Genomic DNA, 23,774 nt, shown 5'->3' on the forward strand with positions numbered 1-23,774 from the left:
GGAGCTACTGAACGAGCAGATAAAATGGGGGCCAGCTGCAGTGCGGAGTCTGCTTCGCAGCGACGTGCGTGAAATGCAGACATTAGCATGTGAAAGGAGCAGCAGTCTTCTGTCTCCCGGCCTTAGCCTCAGAATGCCGTTCACTCCCTCGTTCAGAAGCTGGCAGGGCTTTCTGTGCAGAGCAGCGTTAAAGACTGCGTTGGCCAGTCCTTTCCTTTATTCTTTGTAAATGATCGATCCTACAGTGACCTCAGAATGGGTTGAAGCTCAGAAGATGAAATTTGGCTTCACTGAGGATAACGCTGCCATTAACAGCATAATCAGTTTATTGGTTCATATCAAAGAGAATGAATGTGGTTAAACAATTGTTTGTTTTTTTCTGTATGGTATCACTTTTTGTTAAGCTTATTTGCACTTTTCTTAAGAGTCTCTAGATGAATAGATTGCTTTCCTTTATAGTATATTAGCCAAATACACACATGGGCCATTTACATTGAAAACTCCATTTAATGACCTTTCACATAAATACACTTAATATGTGCTGTTGCACATGAAGAAAAAAAACTCTTTATATTCCATATTGTTGGACACATCTCATTTCCCCATCACCAAGCCTTTTTCAAAGGAGTAGTTAGTTTATTCTATTATTTGTTATCATTTGAGTGCATTTAGTGAATAATGGTACGTGAATGTAAACAAGGCTTTTAGTGGGAGGCGGAGGTTTGCTGTTGGCTGTTGCCGTTACATTGATCACAGGTTTGTGTTTGGCTCTTGTGGGTTTGGTGCTTGTTTAATCCGCCACACAGCATTCATTTGAAGCAGGGCGACGCTCTCCTTTTCTGTCTGCCGCATCTGTAAATGTCATAAAACATCAATTATATCCGCCAGAAGCGAGGGGCTCTTGACATTTCACGCTGGTTGGAGTTTCTGGCAGAATCCATGACACTAGCCCCCGTTTCTGCTCCTTTGGGGTCTTCTCGCAGCCCTGCGCCTTTCACGTGGTCTTTCTCTGCCGCTCATATCACTGACTGGCAGACTGAAAGACTGACTGGCAAAAGACCTTATCTAATTGATCTGTGAAACATGCATTCAGCTCCACAGACGATACGGAGAGCTACAGAGGATTCAACAACTATGAATCCAGTTATCTCCCATGATTATGGAGATGCTTTGTGCACCTACGTTTTAAGATGATATCTAAAAAACAAGTGATGGCACTAAATTTACTTCCGTTCAAACTCGTGTCGCTGATGATAAAGTGGAAATATCTTCTTTGCTAGTGAAACACAAATGATTTAAAATCGTCTGTCCCTTACACCAATATCCAAACATGTTAAGTTAATCAATGTTATTAAAACAATTAGCCTTTCATATGGCTTAAATGTTTTCTCACTCCTACTGGTAGATTTATGTTCAGACCAGTGTACTTTAGGCCAGAATTGCGGTATCTAAGCATACAGTGAATTCCCCTGGATGTATGCCAGCCACAAGATTAATTACAATGGGTCAATGGCAGCAGAGTGTGCTCGGCAGCTAGAAACAGACACCAGGAAGTTAGGGAGGTCAGGAGAGGGTCACTGGGGAGTGTCCCCGGGAAAGCTGTTTCTTTGCATAACATTATTAGAACAAGCAACTGAAATGTCAGGGGCTATTTGTAAAATACTTTAATCTGACTGGATAATGTGTTATTATCTGAGGTGTGTAGAAACTAGAGGCAATTCTAACATATATCTGACATAAATACAAGACAACAAGCCTTTCAACATACACATTATATTGCTCATCAGCCAAGAATTAAGCATTTTGTTTAAGTCCAGCTAGCTATTTGCATGTATCTTTATGTATAACTGGGTAACAAGCACTGTAATCTAACTTCTACTTCAGGCACTATATCATATTGATATTAATATAGCATCTCTTACAGCTAGTTCTTTTGTAGACATTTGATTTACTGCTAGCTTCTGTGTTTTCCACAGCTATAAGAATATCAAAGAATTTACAACAACCCCCCTCCCCCCCATAATAATGGACCATTACCATCTAACTGTATATCGCCCATCGATGATTTTTATATAAAATAACCATGTAATATTAGCTACCTATCTTCATATCCACAACACTGATGAACACATTTAAAATCTCCTCTCAATTTATTTAACAGTTAGCCAAATTGTTCTTCTGTATGTGTGTGTGCCTGAAATATATTATACTACTGGAAAACAGTGATAGTATTATCTAGATGGAACATTAAGAAAAAGTATTAACAAGATAGTGTTTGCAAACATAATGTCTGTCTGGTTTAAAAGCCCTTGTAATGCTACTAGTTTTACCTAAAATGGCCAGTTGAGATCATGTAAGTGATGCTGCCAGTATTAGCTGATAATAGCTGGGATTCATGGGCTGTTCATTACTGCAGTGGCGTGTCTTTTTGTTGTGTGTTTTATCATTTGGGCTCGAGCTGTAGAATAACCGAAGATCTTCCAGCGTGGTGAAGTTGCAGTTTGTTTTCCATAGAGAATAACAGTCACATTATTATGTTCCATTTATATGAGGAGTCAGTAGGAGACTTTGGTGCTGACATCCCCAGAGCAGCAGGGAATCAGAGACTCCGAGAATATACCCCCGGCTGGATATTTCCCATTCACCAACTTCCAGAGCGGACCCTTTAAAGCTCTCACTGAATGACGGGGAGAGAAAGAAGGAGGTAAGAGAGACTGACGCAAAAAGGCAGCAGAGGAGGAGTGATGGAGACGAGGAGAGAAAGGTAGGAAATGAAGACAGGAAAAGGGCATGCCGGCTGAATGAGAAAGGGGATGGGTTTGTGGGAGAGGAGCAGGGGCCAGCGTGGGGAGCGCAGCACAGGGTCCTACCCAGCAGACGTGATGGATGGCTGCTGAATCGTTGCTTATTGCATCCTCACTCTCGCCGCAGTTGACAGCCTAGTGCATCGGCAATTGTGTAAACATACAGTCAGTCTCATTCAGGACATTCAGGAGGTCAGGACACAAGATTCCAGGCGCTGCCACTCAGTTAGAAACCAAAGATCAGGTCTCTCTCTCTCTTCCAAAACCATTTAAAAGTAGGATATAGTACACTGAAATACAAGGCTTAACAAAAAGGACAATCTAACTGGACATCCTCTTACTGGTAAAACTAACCACTCTGGAAGTACCGTGGAGTGGTTTTATTTACTTGCACATTAAGTTGAAACATAGAATCTTAAAACTTTTCGTTTCAGGGGCCCGAATTTTAAACAGCTAACGATTAAATCTGTTTTTAAGCTTCATAGGCAGTTGGGCTTGAACGCAAAATGAAATCAGTAAGTAATGTATTTTCTCGAACAAATGCTCACTCCACAGGATATGTTTCTCACTATCTTGTCACATCACCACAGAACTGAACAATGAACAGCATGCACTATGGCCTGAATATATAAACAAAATCTATATGACTGCAGTTTATATACACTTGAAAGGCAAACATAAGTCATTTGTACTGAATCTATCTCTGTGTCTATTTTATGCCCTCATTCATTATCAGGACACATGCTCAATTACAACTGAGAGAAGCAACCCGTATAAACACTGTAGGGCTATTGTTTACCTGTTTCATTAAATGTTAAAAGGCAGTCCTCATATAATTCATTGTCAACCAAGCAACATTGTAAAATGTGATCTTGAATTATTGGATTTCTTCTACGTTCAAAATAAGCAAATGTTCTATTTTTTTTTACGTTTCTGCAACATGAATAACATATGACCTTTTTTTTGTAAATGTGAACAAACTATCTCTATAAAACCTAGGTTAAACATTTTTACATTTTACAGTGTGATTTCTTTATATGTATGACCCACTAGTGAGATTTCATTATGGACAATGGCAAATCATTTTAAAGCTACACCATATCCAGACCTTTAAACTAGTTTGAGGTGTGAATTTAGAAAAATCATAGGAGAAGATGTTGCATGGGGTGTGCAGCTATGGAACAGATTTCTTCCAACTTTTCTCAAAATAAAATCCCTGAGGAAAGAAGTTTATGCCAATTGTGTCTGTTATTTCCCATGGTGCACTGCTTCTTTCCAGCCCATTGCCGCTAGCTGGCTAACTCTTTAGTCCAGCTCTGATCTTCATGGATAATTTGCCACACTGAACTAAATGCTCATGGGATTTACTGGGAAAGCTATAGTTTGAGGGCTTTAATCTGAGGAAGAACGATTAAGCAGTTTAATTTAAAGCAAGAGTCTAAACTATTACCACAGCAGACGGCGTGAGTCTTTAACACCTCAGCCAGTCGGGGATGGGGAATGAGGGGCATGCTTGAGGTGTTTTCTGTGTTTGCGATTGCTCATAGCAAGTTAATGACGGTTTGGCAGAAGGGTCTGGTTTGTTTATTGTCCAAACAGATGTCCAAATAGGCATTATTTACCCACAAGTTGATTTTGATCTCTTTCTGACTAAGCGTATTTTTTTTCACTGCGTCTACGTCTGCCACGGTATCTGACATACAATCCAGTAAAAGCACAACCTTCTAAATTAAATGCAGACAATATAAAGTTGATGTGATTTAATTTAGAACATATTTTAGGAATGTCAGAACTAGACAGGGCCATGAGTAAAGTGTATAGATGAGGCGGGCATTGCTTTATTTGCATACAGCCTATATAATTTAGCTATATAAACACCCTGACTACAGTCCTAAAACAAATTTATGAACCCAGCAAGTGGCTCATATTTTTCTCATGCTGATATATATCAGTATTATGTTTATAATGCCTGTATTAAAACAAATGTTCCTCGTTCATTTTATCTATGTGTGCAGCATTGCTTCTGAAATGTAATTAAATCTAGCACTCTTTGTAATTATTCAGGCTAATAACTGCTTTGCATTATTAGCATTTCTTTGACTGTAGATTCCCTCATTAGCATATTTTTATTAACCCCAGAGAATGAATAATTTACATGTCTCAGAAAGTGGGGATCACACTTCGGGGGTGGATATTTTTTCCTTCTTCAAGATAAGCCTTGGAGATGGCAGGACTAATTAGCGGCACCTGAACCACATTTTTCCACCCACACATTTGTTGGGGGAGGGAGTAATGTGAGGTGCCGCGCTGAAACCTGAGCTGACAGGAGACTCCCTTCCACACCGCAGACACCCCCTACCCCTTTTTGATTGGTACGATCTCTCTGAAGCCTGCGTCTCTTAGGAGGCACAGGGTGGGTGGATTTGTATTGGGAATGGGGTGAGGCTCATTAGCACATTGGGGAGGGTGGGCACACTGGTACCTCCCATGCTGCCTCATCAGCCCTGTGACCCTCAAGCTGGAGGCTGTGAAGCAAGCAGGAGAGACTTGGCGTGGTTGCGGTGTGGCATAGTCATTATCGATAGTACAGACCCTTGCAACACACCATATGAGACCATACTCAAGTGTACCTCATTTTGCATAGGTAAATGGGTTACGCACCTTCGGCAAAACAAAAGTGATACTGCGATAGGAAGCAATGAAGACAACAGCAGACGGCCGGTGTAATGAAGAGTGGTGTGTACCACTCGGAAAGTTTTAAAAGCTTTAAGGGGAGTGGCTGTAGGAGAAAAGGAAGTGATGCGCTCAGTCCTTACTGGCTCTGTGTGAACTGCTGAGCTAGAGTAAATTAGTTGAGGCACAGATGTGTCACCAAAGCGTGTGGTTTAAACCAGAGTGTGCAAAGTGATCAAAACGAGAATGCTTCTAGTGTGTGTGTGTGTGTGTGTGCCGCTTATGGAGCAGAGTGATCTGAAGCACTTTAGTCATCCGTGACATAGTCTGCCGCCTTTGGCTCAGACTAGTATGACATAATCGTTTAGCATATTTAATCATGATTTCAAGATTGAACAGCTCAGGTGATGGAGTTAGAAAGTGGCTATTCTAAATGTAATACAAGAAAGAAAAAAACCGGAACATTCACGACAGGTTTACCAAATTTATATCAGATGAAGGATGCTTCTATAATTCATTTAATACCTTTCAATATTATTGCAGTGCCACAATCTTTTTATCATCTATGTATGTATTTCATTACGAAGAGAAGAAAACAGCATACCATATATTAGTGCCGCGTTTAATCAATCAAGATTCATGTGCGAGCACAGCAGAAGTCAGAAGCTGCACTAAAATAATGAGCATGCAGCTTCCTGGGGAGTACATTCAATCTGGCAGCTCTGCACAAAGCCCCGCCCTCTCCCGTCTCCAGCCCACTCCCTCATTAGCATGCACGCGACGCAGCAGCGGGCCGGGCTCCCGGGAGCGGCCGTGCTTCACGTGCGGCCGACTCTCACGAAGGGAGATGTAATCGGGCGAAGCCTCTGCCGGTTCGACCACTGCTTATTACGATAATCACAGCATATGAATATGTCACGGCAGTGTATCGGGTCTTCTCGTTCAGATGAGTAATGCTCGGTTATATTCGGCTTAGGTCATATTCCCACATTCAACAACTGCTCAGCAAAAAGTGGCACAATCCCAACAGTGCGCATAGTAAATAGAAAATGTATTATTTAATGTAATTTAATTTAATGTCTATCATACAGGCAGTTTAGGTTTACTTTAAATAACACAAGACCTGCAGTCACAGCTGCAGATACCTGATAAGCAGGTTTACATCTTTATCAGCTTCAGTACTGTTTCATAAATGCTTTATTTTTTATATGCAGACAAATCCTAGCAGCCATTGTAAACCCCAGAGTTTTGGCTATATGATGCTGTTGTGATGTCTGCACATAGACTATGAAAGACAATTAGTTTGTTTTGGAAAATAGAAATAGAAAGAATTTAAGTAAAAGATTCCACAAACTGCACTTCAGTAGCTTTTCAGTGATGCACAGACATCATAGCCCCCGTGTGTGTGTGTGTGTGTGTGCTGGTAGGTAATATTTGAACCTGTGACTACCACTGAACCTGAGGCATGCGTGTTGTCTGAGGAGTTATCCTCAATCTGGGGTTGAGGATTAACTACCGAAGAGTTTGCTGCATTTGTGCATTGTAAGCTACTTATCTGCCGGACTGAGTAGCCTTCTGTTGCATAATTCAGTTAATGACTATAAATTGGTAGGACATTGATGTGCCCATAAATACTGTGCAGGATGCAGAGGAAAGCAGCAGGGTGTGGTTCTCATTTAGCCACCGGATCATCCTGTGCCCTCGCGTGTTCGCGTTCAACACAGTCAGCATGGAGACTGGTCGTGGAGTGATGTAAGCAAAGGCAGAGGATTGGCTGCCTGCCTCCATGTGCAGGGCTAATGATGTAAGCGTGCATTATGATCCATACAGATGATATGGGAATGAGTCATCCACAGAACAGGCTCCAGCTCTGGGTTTATGGCCTCTGATCCCATCAGGGCCTGCATGGCTAAATAAATCTCACCAGCGTCTAAGACACTCCTGTAGCCTGAGCTGCAGCTGGGCTGGGCCTGGTGATGTCATCTGGGACTTGGAGCCAGTGCTCATCTATGCAAACATAATGCTCTTAGTTTGGAAAGAGTGCATGAATGTGGGGGGTGTGAATATTTATAGTAGCCTATAGCTTTCAGCTCTCATTCAGTTTATTGCCTTTGAAAATTATAATCATGCCTGGAAGAAGTAAAGGAGTACTCCCACACTCTGCGCTGCTAATTACAATTTTCTTTTAATTCTGGTAGGCCTGTAGCTTTGATTATGGGGTTGGGGGTTGTTTGTTGATTTGCTGGCTATAAACAAGTTCCTTACTGTATGTCTTGATTGGATTGAGTTATTTGCAGGTCTGTTGGGAATACCTAAGTGGATGTGTTTGGAGAGACAGTGTTAAAGGAATATATATATATATATATATATATATATATATATATATATATATATATATACACACATACTGCCAGTGTAATAATGTTTGAAAATGCTACAGACATTGCCAGTACTTGTCTATCGAATTGCTGAAAAATCACATGTGAAAAGAGATCTAAGATCTGAAAGATCTTATTGAAACTCATTTGTCTCTGTCTTTGAGCTGATCTCTTGTATGATGATTTGGGAGTTTGACCCACAATCTCAGTATATCTCAGTTTTCACTAGATTCAGGGTAGTACTGGTGCAAGATGCTTTGCTATCACCCAGATTTCTATTCAGGATTTAAGTTACTCATTTTATGGTTTAGTAGCTCTACCTGTCCTCTCATCTCTGTGAGAGCTTTAAACAAACAGGCATGCACCATTTAGAACATTTATTATTACTTGCAAAGCTGAAATTGTCAGAGGGTGTTATATCAAGTTTTAGCATGTCTTCCCAGAAGGACCTCATTGCACGATCAATCCAGTTGGTATAGTTCTTTGACATTTTTAATTTATAATAAAAGAATGAAAGAACATGTCTGAATTCTCCATGGCAAAGTGCATTTGGACAGCATATACTAGTAAAAGTCAAGAAAAAAGTCAGATGATTTTGCAGTGTATAATGCTGGAACTAATATTTGCACAACAAGCCCATGACATCCTATTAAACTTGAGCTGCTTCTTTCATATTTTTGCAGAGTCTGATAGAGATGTCTGGCAGGGTTCATGTTCCTGAGCCTTCATCCTTTATCCTCCATGCTGACCATCAGCATGCAACAATACAGCAGTGGCCTTTACTCCTTCCAAGATAAATCAGCCCCTAATACAATGGAATAAAGATAATAAATATTGGATTTATTATGGGTATAATTGTTATTTAGGAGCATAGCATGAGTCCCTGTGTATGAAGATGGAAATTAAGGTAAGGGTGGTGTGATCATTCCACTTATGAAAGTCTCTGTGACTGCAATATATCAAGGTGATAGTGCCATCTGTGGGGTAGTGGCCAAAGTCTCCTGCTTTGGAGTTCATCAGAATGGAAATTGGCAACTATTTTTAAGACCTGTATCCACTAGTGCTGTCTACACTGTGTTTTCTAACTACCTTTAATATATTGAGACTAGATTTAATTTGAAATTTTGCCCAGCCGCTCCCAACCTTATACTTCAAGGTTAGCCTTGTGAGTATAAGACACTATCATGGGTGTTGTGCTGCATATTGAAATTCAAGCTGAAATTGCAGAAACTCAAGATCTACAGTTTCACATCGAGCTCCGACTGAGAGATGGTTATTAATTGGTGGCAATGACCGCTGGATTCTGCTGGCCTATTAATGGAGAGCAGACAAGATACACTTTGACTGTGATCAGGGTGAGTGCGGCAGCTGATGAGGTATAAGTTGCCCTGTTTGGGAGTCATTTATTCTAATGGTCAGACAGCCGCACACTGGGTCAGTGCCTGTGCAAATGAGAGCTGAAGTCAGGTACATTCATTCAGTTTCAGCTCTGAGTCACTGGACCCCTATCTCTCTTGATGGTTTCTTGGGGTGATGCTTGGGAATCAGTGCTCCCGGACCCAGTCGAGCCTGTAAGTGGTGGTTCGGTATGACATCACAGATCAGCAGGCGAGGTCATCTATATGAATCACTCTGTCTCAGCGAGCACTTTACTCAGCCATGTCCGCTTCTTCCCTGCTTGGGTGAAACTCCGTGTGGAGTCTCTGGTCAGTGCAGTGGGGGCACGGAGCAACGTCAGGATGGCCTGCCGCTCCTCAGGGGATTGGCTTGGTGCCAGCTAGTGGTGTTGCAGCAGCGATGACCTGATGGTCAGGCCTGACTCTGACATGCTCAGCTGCTTAGCGACAGTCACAGGCAGTCGTTCATGGCCCCAAATAGCTTCTTCTTCTTTCCTGGTGCTGAATCTCTAAGAACACAGCAAGCCAGAACATGCCCCCCCCCCATCTACTATACCATCCGCAGTAATAATCTACTATACTATCCGCAGTGATCATCTACTATACCATCCGCAGTGATCATCTACTATACCATACGCAGTAATCATCTACTATACCATACGCAGTGATCATCTACTATACTATCCGCAGTGATCATCTACTATACCATACGCAGTGATCATCTACTATACTATCCGCAGTGATCATCTACTATACCAACCGCAGTGATCATCTACTATACCATACGCAGTGATCATCTACTATACCATCTGCAGTGATCATCTACTATACCATATGCAGTGATCATCTACTATACCATCCGCAGTGATCATCTACTATACCATCCGCAGTGATCATCTACTATACCATCCGCAGTGATCATCTACTATACCATACGCAGTAATCATCTACTATACCATCCGCAGTGATCATCTACTATACCATCCGCAGTGATCATCTACTATACCAACCGCAGTGATCATCTACTATACCATCCGCAGTGATCATCTACTATACCATCCGCAGGGATCATCTACTATACTATCCGCAGTGATCATCTACTATACCAACCGCAGTGATCATCTACTATACCATACGCAGTGATCATCTACTATACCATCTGCAGTGATCATCTACTATACCATATGCAGTGATCATCTACTATACCATCCGCAGTGATCATCTACTATACCATCCGCAGTGATCATCTACTATACCATACGCAGTAATCATCTACTATACCATCCGCAGTGATCATCTACTATACCATCCGCAGTGATCATCTACTATACCAACCGCAGTGATCATCTACTATACCATCCGCAGTGATCATCTACTATACCATCCGCAGGAATCATCTACTATACCATACGCAGTAATCATCTACTATACCATACGCAGTGATCATCTACTATACTATCCGCAGTGATCATCTACTATACCATACGCAGTGATCATCTACTATACTATCCGCAGTGATCATCTACTATACCAACCGCAGTGATCATCTACTATACCATACGCAGTGATCATCTACTATACCATCTGCAGTGATCATCTACTATACCATATGCAGTGATCATCTACTATACCATCCGCAGTGATCATCTACTATACCATCCGCAGTGATCATCTACTATACCATACGCAGTAATCATCTACTATACCATCCGCAGTGATCATCTACTATACCATCCGCAGTGATCATCTACTATACCAACCGCAGTGATCATCTACTATACCATCCGCAGTGATCATCTACTATACCATCCGCAGGAATCATCTACTATACCATACGCAGTGATCATCTACTATACCATACGCAGTGATCATCTACTATACCATCCGCAGTGATCATCTACTATACCATCCGCAGTGATCATCTACTCTACCATCCGCAGTGATCATCTACTATACCATCCGCAGTGATCATCTACTATACCATCCGCAGTGATCATCTACTATACCATCCGCAGTGATCATCTACTATACCATACGCAGTAATCATCTACTATACCAACCGCAGTGATCATCTACTATACCATCCGCAGTAATCATCTACTATACCATCCACAGTAATCATCTACTATACCATCCGCAGTGATCATCTACTATACCATCCGCAGTGATCATCTACTATACCATCCGCAGTGATCATCTACTATACCATACGCAGTGATCATCTACTATACCATCCACAGTAATCATCTCACAACATGCCATTTCATGATACATGTATTGCTACACTGCATCATTCAACACAATGAAATAATCACTATGAAGCAGTAACCAGACACTGCGTATTCCAGCGATGGAAACGATCCCATTTTTTCCCCTGCATGTAAGAATAAAAAACAGCAGGGAGCGTCTAGAAGATGGGGGCTGGAGGAGCGTTTTGGCACTTTACACCATGCCATCGATCTGCCAGTGTCACCATCAATTCCTGTCTTAACAAGCAGAGGCACTGTTCCGGGTTATTTATGTTGCCCCTGGCGGTGGAGGCTTATTGATTTATGGACACAGCGTTCGGCCGCAGTTGCCAGGCCTCTCCCCCCTGGAGACCACAGGTAGGTGGTAGGACCCGATTCATGAAATGCCCTTTGAGACGCGCTTTGAATATTCTTTTTAATCTTATTTGTAGACATGTGCAATATCTCTCATGCAGAGCACATGGCAGGATCTGATGCTAATCCGATTCCCATTTTTTTCCTTCCAAAAACCCCAGGAGATGGTAATGGCCGTGACCGACTCGATGGCAATTGATTTGGCCGCAGAGCCGCAAGTGGACATGAATGAAGCTTACTGAAGGGGGGAGGCAGACAGGCAGAGCACTGTCGAAAGGCCACAGACCTGGTCAATGCTTCTGGACACCTCAAAAGATACACAGCGTAAGGGGCTGAGAGAGGAAATGGAAAATGTCCACTGTTGTCTGTTCCTGAGGTTTGGTTTCCTTAAAGCACCACAGTGCTAGCCAACGAAGGTGGAGCAACTACAACTGTGAAGACAAAGATGAAGCTCCAACCAGCTTTTCACTGCAGCACATATGGAAGGCTGCACTCCACCAATGCTCTAACCAGCTGTCTCACCACTGTTCCTCACTCGCTATCTCACCACTGCTCCTCACTCAGCTGTCTCACTTCTGCTCCTCACTCAGCTGTCTCACCTCTGCTCCTAATTTAGCTGTCTCAGTGCTGCTCCTCACTCACCTGTCTCACCACTGACCACTGAAGAGTAACCCACCATGCTTTTTTAGGCTTCTTTTTCAAGCGTGCCGAGATGAATGGCTGCGGTGGCTGGGTTTGATGGATCGGGGGCACGCAGAAGAGAAGCAAAATGATGACTGAGAAAAAGCTGTAATTCAGTAGGCCTATTTCCAGTGCTCTGCCCCTGCAGACGTGTCAGGCCACGGGAAGCCAGCCAGGCAGCTGAGCAGAGTGGGAGCGTGTCCGCCAATTAGCCCTGCTATGTGAAGGGCACAGCAAACTTGGTGAGTGTCGGGTCCACGACACCCAGGAACGTTAGAACAGAGATTCTTCTCCCTAGTACCTGGGAACCACTGCACTGTACATTCTGGTATGTCCTGATCCATCTTATCAGCTAATTACGAAAATCATGCGCTGAATCACGTCTCATGACTCACCTGTCCAAACAATGTGCTGTTTTCATAGTGCTGGTATTTTGCATTTCATTTTTAATTTGTAGAAAGATTCTCCACATATGTTGATCTGGTTAATTATCACCATTATCACAATCAAGTGAAGGGACTAATGCTATTCAGGAACATAATGGAGTAAAGTATAGACATGTGCTTACTGGAGGAGTTGATTAAGATGCTTTTTGGTTGTCATGTTAAAAACATTATGGGCAATTGATCCTTACTGAAACACCGAAACGCATGTTCATCCCAAACACACATTCACGCACACACACGCACATACAATGAACACATATGAATATATTGCACACATTTCAATATGCTGGAAAGAAAGTTGCCTTTGAAGCCTTTCTGAAGAGAATATGCATGCTTCACACACAGACTAATTCGTGAGGTGGCCAAGATGGCACTGAGTAGTTTACAGCAAAGTTAACTTCTGTGGAAGCCACAGGTTTAAAGTAATTTTAAAAAAAAACTAATTTAGTCATCTGTGTTTACTTTCTCTGTAAATTCCTAGCAGAAGTAACATGCAGCAGCATGATAATCTCTATTAAAACAAAGTGAAATATTGCCAAATGAATCCAAACCAAAACAAAAACCTCAAAATGAAATCATATCAAAACAAAATTTGATTTTTATGGTACCATGAGTCCTACAATAACCATATCAGTCTCTTTGGAAATTAAAAAAGAATCACATTCATTCAGTCCGATTGTTGCTAAATGTTGTCCCTTATGACTTTGAGGCAGTAAATTAAGTCTCAACCAGCATGATGCCTTTTAGTGAACACTAACACACTTTAACTCAGGACAGGGCCCTCAGCATAGATGGATGACTCAACCTTTGACCCTGACCTCTTCAGAAATCACTGTGACTTCCTAGACAGAACAGTTACAGGGTGCAAGCTTTGGTTTCCAGTGTTTCCATTAGTGTTGAAATTATGCGTTTCAATTCTAAAATCTAGGTTTTGGGGTCCGTGTATATAAATAGACAAATAATGAGTGATTTTCAGGCAATGTTAAAAACTGCGGCGTTAATTATTAGAGCACCTCAAACACCAGTTCAGGTAATCACTAACTTCAGACACTGTTCTTTTCTTCCTGTCCGCAGGGCAAAACCGGCAGGCTGTGCCTCAGAGTGATCAGTCACAGTGATATCCCATCATGCTTTCAATTTGTCAGCCAATTATGACCAGGGCCATAATTAACCTGGTGATAAACAAAACACTGCAGTTAATCATCATAGTCTCAGCTGCAGGTAATTGAGAATATCGCCCAGTTAGATGAGGTGCATGCCTGGGTTGGGGCTGTGGGTCTAAAAGATAGTTGTGATTGCTCATTTGTGTTTTTCTCACTTTGCTGGACTCTTAATTTTACCCTCATGCGGTGGTTTGGCTCATGCAGATTAGTCCAGGCTGAGCAGCCTTAACCAGGTGGAGAGACTCCTGTCTCTAGGTGACATGAACTTGAGGTCATGAAGCCCAGCAGGGCAGGGTGCAGTGCCGTTGCCACTGGCAACAGATCACGGGCCCATCAGCTGCTCTGCTCCCCTCTTGTGGACCACATGACTCCTGGGTCTCCTGGAAGGAGCACCTGTTTTGCACACACACACGCTATCGTGCATGCAACATTCCACACGCTTTGTTTCTCAGCATGAACGAACAGTCTTAAGCAGACTCACCCTGGCTGGTATTTCCCACCCTGGCTGGAAAAGGCTGTCATGAGAAATCACACTATGCACATTACTTCGGGTTAATATTGCTGCTTTGAAAAAAGTGGGATTTTTCTTAAACTCTACATTTGTCTGTAGCCTATTCATTGTATTACACTGAGTAGGATCGTGTGACTTTTCCAGTTCTACTGGAATAACAGCAGATATTCGGATGTACATATGTCCTAAGTAACTGATGTTTGGAGCAGATAATCAGAATGGAACACACTCTCAATAGCAGAGCGATTCCATGCAAAGGATCTATACTTATTCGAAAAGCCTGTCAAGTTATCTCATAAATGTATATCTTAGAGAATAAGATCAGTTCCTGAACAACCAACTCACCAATGCACCAAACAAGACAGAGAATACTTTAGAGAGATGATAAGACACATGTACACAAAACATATTCAGGATTATCCATGTCAGTATTATCTATGTCAAACAAAAAAGCTGATATGTTGCTTCTTGACACTTTTGTCATCAATACACTTTTCCTCTCATATTTCTTTAAAACAATTATTGCCCTTTCTTAAATTAATGAGGCTGTATAAAATACCACTTAATCTGACATTTTCAAGTTTTATTACAGATGATAACATCTTTAACTGCACCAGCTGTTTGTAAAGTGTGGTTTTGAATGCTGAAGCTGTATGTAGCTGTATATAAAAGAATGAAAAGTACTTTATGAGTCTGATCTAGCAGTATGCTTTGGTTGTCAGTTACAACATAGGAAGGCTCATCGAGTTAGAAAGCTTGAGTTTAAGATCAGAGAAAGTATAGAAGTTTGATTGATCAGTTCAATTTATCCATGAAATTTGTATGTTTCTCACCTGTGATTAAGTATTTGTAGGTGATAAAAATGATGTGGTTTGTGTGTATGATTTGTTTGCCTAAAAATCTATGGAGCACTATTTATATTTTTTTAGATTCTTAAGACCCCTATATGAAGCAGAAGCAGAACCTATGTACTGTCAGTCTACAATAATGTATACGCAACCAATGCAAGTCTCCCAAGATCCATTATGAACAGATGACTGATTAATTCTTTGCCTGGAATTTCCACATTGATATAGTGGCAGTAAAGGACAAGCTGCCTTTAAACAAAATTGATATTTCAGTTGAATGTTATTGTGCAGCATCTGAGTTAGGAGGTTAGCTACAATGTAATCAGTGAGGCCACCATAAGCCAATGATATTCAGCATGTGCCTTCATTGCAAATGTGAGCAACGTGATATGATGTAAGTATGATAAATGAGTGAGCACACAGCACTTCACCAAGTAAAACGATTAATTACAATTAATCACAGTGCACAGTGCTCAAGTGTAGCCGGTGGTAAGCTTGTCTGCTTGATGTATTGCCTGTGTAAGAGCCACTGGCTAGATTTCAATCTATAGCTGAGTAGTTGAGTTATTAAATTCAATCAATCTAGGTACAGAGACATAATGTTACTATAGCACAATGGATAATTACAAAGACCGGGTTCACGACAAAATGGTAAGTGCTTGAGATGACTACAGCAGGAGCAAAACAACTTCACTCTAAAGAAACAACTTTCAATCTATGCAGCAAAAAAAACAAAAAAAAACAAAACACACACAGTAGTTATGAATTGAGTCAAATCAGATGTTGCATATGTTAAAGTCTTTGGCAGTATGTGAAAAATCTCTCTTTAACCTGCTCCCTAATTTACATTACAGTCCTGTCAATCTAGCTGTCCTGTATCTCACTAAATATTAAATCACACTAGAGAAGGAAGTTCAGTGGTAGGACTTATTGATATGGCAGTGCACAGTCTCTCTGCCACTCATAGACACGAGCTCGTCCATCTCAGGTCTGTCCCAGCACACTAAAGTAAGGGGTTGTGAGGACAAGTGGAGGAATACAGATCAGTCGCCGGCTGGTTGGCTACCCCCCCCCCCCAGCTCTTAAGCTCAGCTCGGCTCATCCGCAGACTGAGGGGGAAGCTACATCTGTGACACGTTTGAAAAGCAGCCAGGCCCCGGCGCCTGAATGCCACTTAGGGACAAAGGCGAAGATGTGTGCTGAAGCAGCGGCCTGAGGATTTACAGCGCTGAGCAGCCATGGTGGGACGGCCGACGGTGGTGCGGTGTATGGAGGAGGGTAGAGAGTACTGAGCACTGTAAGTCATTGTTTTGTTTCAAAATGCACTGAACTTTCTCTGACCCTCACTTGGTGCCATTGTAATGGAAGAGTTTGATTTTTGTAAAATCTGAGTGCAGTACTGGTAATACATTCTTATTCTCTAGACTTCTGTTTTATAGAGACATTGTCATAGTTATAAATGCCCTGACTAAGCACAACAGTCATGAATCTGTTTTTGTGCTGATATGAACCACAGATGTCATACTCTAAAAAGTTGTTCTCTCTGAGATAAGTGTTTTCTACTCAGGAAGCTTCTTTCTTAGATTGCCCTGCTTATTCTGTGATCTGGACTTGCTGGAGGATGATGTCACAATGTAGAGACTGGAAAACTACACTATACTGTAGATGATGTCACTGTGTAGAGACTGGAAAACTACGCTGTATTGAAGATGATGTAACTATGTTGAGATAACACAATACAGAGAGGGATACGGGAAGCAACATCAGCACTGCTGAACCCGATCACTCTGCAGCATTACCTCTGAAAGTGTACTGGAGAGTACACCCGCTAAACAACGCTGCAGAAGAAACCAAAGCACTTTGTCATCACAGTTACGTATGGTGATGTCATAAGGACCCAATCAGACAGATAGAGAGAGAGAGAGAGAGAGAGAGAGAGAGAGAGAGAGAGAGAGAGAGAGAGAGAGAGAGAGAGAGTTCACAGATTGTGACATTTGTGGCTTCATGACCAAAATAACTACTTCCCATGTTTAGATTGATTGCAGCAGCTTCACATATGGCTGAGGGAATGGGTGGTTCATCAAAGTGAAGAGCCAGAGGAGAGGGTGGACCTCGGGAGAGGGCTTTCAGCTTCTCTGCCTTCCACATGGACAGCAGCTGAGCACCCTGGTGCTTTTAAATGGGTTTAAGTTTCCAAAAGATAGGAAAGCAGCATCAGTTCCTTTTATAAGCTAATACTTATTATTTATGTAATGTTTTGTGAGGTATAGTCTGTAATCTTACTGTTATCTCATGATGCTTGTGTTTCTATATATGTTCGTTCTCTCTCTCTCTCTCTCTCTCTCTCTATATATATATATATATATCCTTATGATGCAAATACAAAGAAGCTTTGTAATATTAGTTTGAAGAGTGTTGCTTTTTAACAGGAATGACCTTATATTGTCATTGCTAGAAATCAAAAGCTTCGTTCCATTAGTTTTCATGTTTATGGGATACCGCATTATCACATTAGACTAGATAAGACCTGTGTGGCCATGCGCTCCTAACAGATCTATTTATGTTACCTCTCCAAAGCCAAAGGTAGTTGACATTGCTACGTGGTGTGTGACGATGTCTGCTTGCGAGCTCGTTCAGACTTCTCAACTAGTTCTAATGAACAGATCGTCATCAAAGCATTTCCATTTATATCATTACATAAATGTGGAAATGAGATGTAGAAAAGTGGAAATGAGATGTAGAACATAGAAAGTCATACTCAGTGGTTTCCCCATTACTTTAGTATGATAGCTCATCGTTGCCAATAGATGAAAAAATGCTGGAAGTTTTTAAAAAATGCAAAGATGCTATTTAAGACCCATTGTGAAGGTCCACCTGGACTGGTCTATCTACCCCCAAAGTACCAAAAACAGCTACTGCTGGCTTCCGCCCACAGAAGATTTCACTAAACCCTAAATTGGCTTATAGTGAATGGGTGTGCTGGAGTCCAGAAGCACGGTGCTGTTGTATGACTGTGTTTGAAATAGTACGTCCTTCTCGCTGCACTGCTCCATCTGCTGTTAGCATTTGGTATTCTGTGTAGATGGTGTGCTGTGTATTTGAATCTATATGCACAAACACTTTTATATGAATGAAAAGTAATATATCTGCACAGCACATGGACTTTTAGCCTAAGCACAAAAGGATAGCTGAAGAAGTGCACAAAAAAACCTTCAATTTTTGGTGAGGAGGCTTTAACCGATATTCCCCCGCCCCCAGAGATCAGCACACAAACACATCAGTGCATACTTACTTGGCCAAAAATGATTGACAGGGAATCTTTGCTTTTGTCAACACAAGGCTTGGAGCCCTCAGACAGACTGAAGCAAGATTTCAGACCAAAGTGAAGGTCAGGAGGCCACTTGAAACTGATCCCTTTACAGCACAAAAGCACAGTACGAGTCGCTGCTGTAGACTCCCTCAAGCCTTATGGCTTGGCAGTGCTGAATGCAGAGTCCTTCACAGTAAGGTCCAGGGAGTCCAGGAGAGCCAAGTTTTCCTGGATGTGCACTAAGACCATATGCGCACAGTAGGTGCCAAACAGTAGTCAATTTCTAAGTCACTATGCAGAATACCAGAGCTAATGTGTGGACAAATCATTTCTGTTTCATAAGTAATGAATGAATAAGTAATACTTTTTCCAGGAAAGCTTCATTAGCTATTCTTGACTCATGCTCAAGTGTTTTCAGCAAGCTTTAAACTGGATTACTTGATCAAATGCATGCTTTCATCACATGTCTCTGGAAATCTCATCCTGGTCAGCATGATCAACATTAAAGTTTGCTTGGTTAATTAACTCTGCTCCAAATTCAAAAACATATTTGCTTTTTAAATAAGAAAGGGATTTGTCCTTATGGATGGGAAAACAACTGCATGAGCATTAAATGTGGAATGTAATGGATGTATGAGTGAAGGGAGAGTAATGGGTTGATTAAGCAGGGTGATAGAAGTATAAGGGCTAGTGAGCTCAGGCTGGCTCATGTAAACTCTAATTAGGGCTGGGTAGTTAATATCAAGTTAATAGACCCACTATTAATGGCAGCCATTAAAAAATGATTAGGTGGACAATAACAAACTATTTCTCCTTGATTTGGTCCTGCCTGCAAATTAATGCTAGTCTGTGTCCCATAGTAGATTCTGACATTACTAGATTCTGATCTGAGAAATTTATGTGTGTAGATAAACTAAGTGTGTATAAATTTAAAAATGTGCTTTTAAAAATTTCTTTCACACAGGAAGAGAGACATAAGCAGGTAAGAGAAATGCATACACACACATACAAACACATAATACTGGTAACACATTATTTGCTCAATTTTGACACAGATGTTAAGGCCATTTTTCCTAGTGTGCATGTCCCTTGCCCTGCTAGGGCCTCTGGTCTATTGGTCCACATTAAGCCAGACCTTAGATCAATACAGTCAGCAAGTGAGCAGGACTGCCCAGGAGCGTTGTGGAAATACTCTGTGCTGTATATCATTCATAAAACAGTCCATGTCCATGAGTGTGTCCAACGTCAGGTCAAGAGTCAAATTCCACCTGAAGTTATGCTAAGCAGTAATGTTTATGTGGTCCTGCAGTTCTGCTGGTCCCGAGAGTCTCTGGCTAGACAATGCACACACACGCAAACACGTACATACTCACACAGAAAATATGTGCATTCACAAACTCTAGTTCCAGAACCACCCTCTTTATATTTCTGGAATGTTAAGTGCACAAAGTAAAACTCAAACCTCAGACCTGACTAACAGTTGGTTTTACATTAATCTCATTTGTATTGTATGTGTCTACACTGTTGTTGGCTGTCTAAACAACCAGCGCATACTGTGGGACATGTTTTCAAAGAGCAAATTTTTAATGTGAATAATGTTATGTGCTTTTAATTGAATAACAGACGCCTAAGGACTTCTTGCTAATAAGTTCAATAGTAAGACAAATTGCAAAATTGTTAAATATTTGTTCATTGTGTATCATGCCTCAACCCTGCCCCTCCTTTCACCAAGACCACAAGCTGCAGCTTATGTTTCTTTGCAAGCACATTTTCAGGAGTTTGGACCCCAACAGTGTACAAAACAGTGTGCAAGGTTTGGACCCTCGTGCTGGGAAACAGAGGAGAAGGTCTATCAAGCAGGAGGTGAGAATACTGACGATGGAAGGCATCCTGTCTACCATGTCCCTCCAGAGTGCATGGCATTTCCATTGACTGGGTCCTGCCTATAAAAACTCTCAGACATAAAGCCAGATATTTTTTAATGTCAAATCTATCCCTTTTTAATAGAAAAATAAATCCGGTTAGATGTGTTATTTGATATGCTTAAGCCCCTAACTTTGAAGATTCATATTAATATAACACCCTGGAAAGCCAGTCTGCAAAACTGATCACTTTGTAAGATATGCAAAGTTGCATGGTCTCCTCTGACAATAGACCCCACTATAATTGTTTTAGATATAGATGCCTAGATACTGTTCATTCTGCATCTGTGTTACGTCATTTCTGAACATCTTGATCATTTCATGCTGGCAGTCAGTATCACCTCCCATGCCTCAGATTCAGCAAGGATTGTACACTATGCAGCCTTATCTCAGATCTATCTGAAATTCAGAAACCTACAAAAACAGGAAAAATGCAATCTGAAATATATCTCCTGTTGAGTAGTAGTCTATCAAATTTACCTTGTACAGAGAGAGAGAGAGAGAGAGAGAGAGAGAGAGAGAGAGAGATAGATGGGTAAGCCTGTCTGTAGAGCGAATTCCATGTCGAGAGACATTACAGAGTTTACCTTTTTTCTCACCTCTCACATACACACATCGGCTCTTTGTGGGCTTAATAATTAGTTGATGAGATGAATTAAGCGTGCTAAGGCAAGGGAAATCACTGCAGGGGTTTATCCCAGGTATCACTAGGCCCTAAAGCTGGGAAGCGGTGCGAAGCTACACAGGTTGCAGTGAAGCAACGCCGTGCTCCTCCACCCCCCACCGCGCGGGACGACATCATGCAGACACAGTACGAGCAGCCTGCAGATCCGTTTTTAATTAGCCAGAAGCGGAGCTCGTGCTGGGCCTGCCAGGTTCACAGAAGTTCAGTCCACAACTCTCGTTTCACCGTCCCCGAGCCACCAGAGCCGATAAGACACCCAATAACTTGACACAGAATTTGACGCAATTTATTTTTTATTTTGTTTTTAATTTATCTAGGTGTCATATAATGGTTTCTTTTATGTTCTATTGGATCTTTTGATGTGTGTGTGTGTTTATATAATCAGACACCTGCTGTTTTAAGATGCTGCATCTCCCCTGCTGTTAAGTGAAGGTGAGAGTTGCCAGCCGTAGTGGACCACTACACTGATCCCTTTATATTTGATGATACAAATACATTGTTCTTTATGTACTTCTCAGCCAAATTAAGTACACAAGGAACAATGTAGACAGGGAAGGTCTCACGTGACCTCTTTTAACTGAGTTATACAGTAGAATAACCCCAGATATCTTGTATAAGGTACATCAGGCATCTTAAACTGAGATGACACATGAAATTATAATGACGCAGCAAAGGGTGAGATGTCCAAGAGCAAAATGACCAGGACATGGGTGTCTATAGAAGCCATGCATTAAACACGCCGCACACCAGAACCCTGCAACATGAGTCCCCTGCAGAATCAAAGCTTTTCCTTTCCATGTGCCCTTATTGTCTCAAATACAGTGATGGCAGGGACATCTGTGATGGGGAGACACATTTAATATGTGGCTGTCTTTCCCATTTGCCGTGTAAAGTTTAATGAGAAGCTCCGGGGTTGGCACCACATGAATAATGCATACATTATTCTATTTTAAAGCCCACGCCATGCATCTATCTTGAGTGCGGACCAGAACCGGCATGATGGACTGGCTGGGAATGAAGTGCCTGGGGCAAGCATGGCACAGACGCTCTACAGAAACGCATTACCGTCCGAGAATGTGTGTGTGTGTGTGTGTGTGTCTACATGCGCACAAATGTGCCTGTTCCCCAGAGCACTTCATAAAGTGCACTGGCTGAGAGAGAGGGTTCATGCCTGAATGTCTAGTTCACCTGAGGAGATGTAGGTAAAGGGAGCAAGTGATCGTATAACACTGTGCTGCACATGCAGGTGAGAGTGCAACACAACAGCCAGTTTTCACTGCTCAGAACTGTTCTGGATTAAAAGGAAACCTCCCCACCACCACACATGAATACATACATGTGCACAAGCATATGAAAGCATCTGAATGTAGTTACAGAGATGAGGAACTAGATATCTTAATGTTGAACTGGTCACCATAGAGACCTCTCCTAGTCTCCATAGAGACTTGGCCAGTCTTCACTGACCCCCTGTGGCTTATCAATCTAGACCCCACAGACTGGTGATATTCTCTATTGGTCAATCAGTTCTACTGGATCTATAACTTCTATGGCTCGACTCTTTTCAGTGTAATCAAAGAACCATTGTGCAATGTATTAGATTCTGATGAATCATTGGCCCATTGAGGGATATAAATTACTGGTCCTTACACATGTACACATGTGTCTGCATGTGTCCTGTTGTGTTAGTCTTGTTTAAGTGACAAACACACTTGAATAATGTGGTTAATAGTATGGTTGTGCTCACCAGTGGACACTTTGATTGGGTAAGGATTAGAATGTGAGCGGCAGCATACCGATCAGCAAAACACAGCCCCCAGTGTAAACATATCTGTGAGAATGCACGTGAGCAAATATATTTTTCCGGGTTGCCATGTCAAAGGTGGTGAGAACAGGGCCACTAGAGAGTCCAGAAAAGGTTTTCAGAATTAGACACGGGTTTAGATCATTGCTCTTTGAGAGGGAAAGGGTTTTAGATTGAACTCCCCCGCGCACACACGCACACGCACACGCACACGCACACACACACACACACACACAAACACACAAAAGCACACACTTCATATACACACACAAGGACATTTGTATCCATTCACATGTCAGTCATTGCCACAGATGTGAGACATGACCCCTACCTCCACTGACTGCAATAACACGAGCATTGGTTATCGTACATTCTAATATTACTGAAGACATCTACAGTACACAGCTCTGTGATTTCCTCCCCCACCTACCCTTAAGCACACAGGATATGAGCACAATACACTATGCGAAAAGGTCACACAACACAGGCAAACACACATCCATACGCATATTGATGCAAACTCACATGCACACACACACACACACACAAACA

At 41.8% G+C, this 23,774-nt stretch overlaps 1 protein-coding gene and 1 long non-coding RNA gene across 3 annotated transcripts in view; one reads left to right on the forward strand and one right to left on the reverse strand.

The window, feature by feature from the left end:
* Positions 1-688: 688 nt before the first annotated feature.
* The window catches only part of allc (allantoicase), a 61,462-nt gene continuing 38,376 nt past the window's right edge, over positions 689-23,774 (reverse strand). The window contains exon 24 of the mRNA XM_026999033.3: positions 689-2,677. The gene's annotated coding sequence lies outside the window, so the exon portion shown is untranslated. The remainder of the gene's footprint in view (positions 2,678-23,774) is intronic.
* LOC145658739 (uncharacterized) overlaps positions 16,668-23,774 on the forward strand; it is a 14,858-nt gene continuing 7,751 nt past the window's right edge. Inside the window, exons 1-3 of one of the 2 annotated variants that reach the window (XR_014124557.1) lie at positions 16,668-16,801; positions 19,779-19,796; positions 20,547-20,677. This is a non-coding gene — a long non-coding RNA (uncharacterized LOC145658739). The remainder of the gene's footprint in view (positions 16,802-19,778; positions 19,797-20,546; positions 20,678-23,774) is intronic. The other variant, XR_014124558.1, reaches the window with a different exon arrangement.

The sequence above is a fragment of the Electrophorus electricus genome, chromosome 7 (genome assembly GCF_041902795.1).
Source record: "Electrophorus electricus isolate QZ-2024a chromosome 7, ASM4190279v1, whole genome shotgun sequence".
NCBI lineage: Eukaryota > Metazoa > Chordata > Actinopteri > Gymnotiformes > Gymnotidae > Electrophorus > Electrophorus electricus.